This window comes from Halyomorpha halys, unplaced genomic scaffold (genome assembly GCF_000696795.3).
Source record: "Halyomorpha halys isolate HHAL.00 unplaced genomic scaffold, Hhal_1.1 Scaffold1922.1, whole genome shotgun sequence".
NCBI classification, from domain to species: Eukaryota; Metazoa; Arthropoda; class Insecta; order Hemiptera; family Pentatomidae; genus Halyomorpha; species Halyomorpha halys.
The window spans coordinates 44,034-45,606 of NW_027108826.1; positions in this window are offsets into that span (position 1 = coordinate 44,034).

Sequence of the window (1,573 nt, forward strand, 5' to 3'; positions counted from 1 at the left end):
ATTTATTTATTTTATGCCGACGTTTCGACCTGAGTTTCAGTTCTTTATCAGGGCTATAGAACAAAAGAGATAAAAACAACATTTAGAGAAACATAAAATTGAAAAGGAATAGTATACAAACAAATTTCAACTTATACAAAATATTGAATTGAATCATAAATGATAAAAAAATGATAACTGATAATTGAATAGTAAAAAATTGATTGATTATTGTGGAATTAGATGGTAGTAGATTGAAAACAGTGAAAGATGAAATATAATATCATGTAGGTAAGACGATGTGTATAATATAAGATATGCAAGCAGTGTCTAAAAAACTGAAAAAACAAATATGGAATCTACAAATTGAACAATATGACAGAAAATGAAATATAGTGAGTGACTTATATCTGAATTAAAGTGTCAGTATTAACTTATATACCTATACCTACAATAGTTACAAACCTGCCTTCTACGCCACAACCCCTGATGAAGACCTGAAACTCAGGTCGAAACGTCAGCATAAAATAAATAAATATGGTTTTGTTTATTTATGTTGTTCTTTGCTGACCACAACACCCGACAAACTTCTCCAATAATAAATATAAATGATAAAGAAAGAAAATATACAAAATAAATAGAGGTACAGTGGTATGCAAATTATATAATTGAAACATTAATCATAAAGTAATTAATGTAAGTACAATTAGGTTGGAAGTAATGTATGAACATAAATTAAAAATAAGATATATAAATATAAACGAAACAGAAAGGATAGTAAATATAAAATATAATTAAATTAAGTATGAGGGTGAGAATTTAGAAAATATAACCAGAATTAAAGACATGACTAGAAAGTGGGCTTCTGAAATGCAGAAGAATAAAAGAAGAATTATGGGGTTTTTATAAGGTTTAAAATTTGTCGATATATCAGGGAGATGCAGTCTTTATCAACTTTATGACTGACGGACTTTTCTGTTAAATTTATCTGAATTTAGCCCTGACGTACCCCTGCAACGTTGGGCGAAACATTGGCTCAATTAAAACAGTTAATCAATTCCCATAAGGGACACAAACCTTATTTATGAATGAACAATTGATCAATAAATATTGTATCCATAGCAATTTTAGCTTTTAGTTTCATAGTTGCCAAACTCTGGTTTACAGGTATTAAATATTTTTAAAAAACCTAGTGATCACACCGAGCTGGTAGAACAAGCTTATAATCTTGAGTAGATTTATTACAGGATAAAAATGGGTTAAAATCCTTAAACATTGGTATAATATAATTTTAAAATTTATTTCTTGCAATTTACAACTGCATAAAAAATTCAATAAGTAAATGTGATAAATGATTCAGAACACATGACAATCTTGGAAAGGGACCACCCAATGGTGGTAGTTCAATCATTGCTTTAAATTAAAAGTTCCCATGGCCATTTTCTTTTCAGATGCTTGGGAGGATTATCAGGGATCATTGAGGATGATAAATTAATAACTAATTGGTTTGGGTAAGGATTAGGGAATGAAAGGAGGTATATCTGTTTCGGGCCAAATCAGCAATGAATGGGATGTTGAAGACTTTATGGATGAG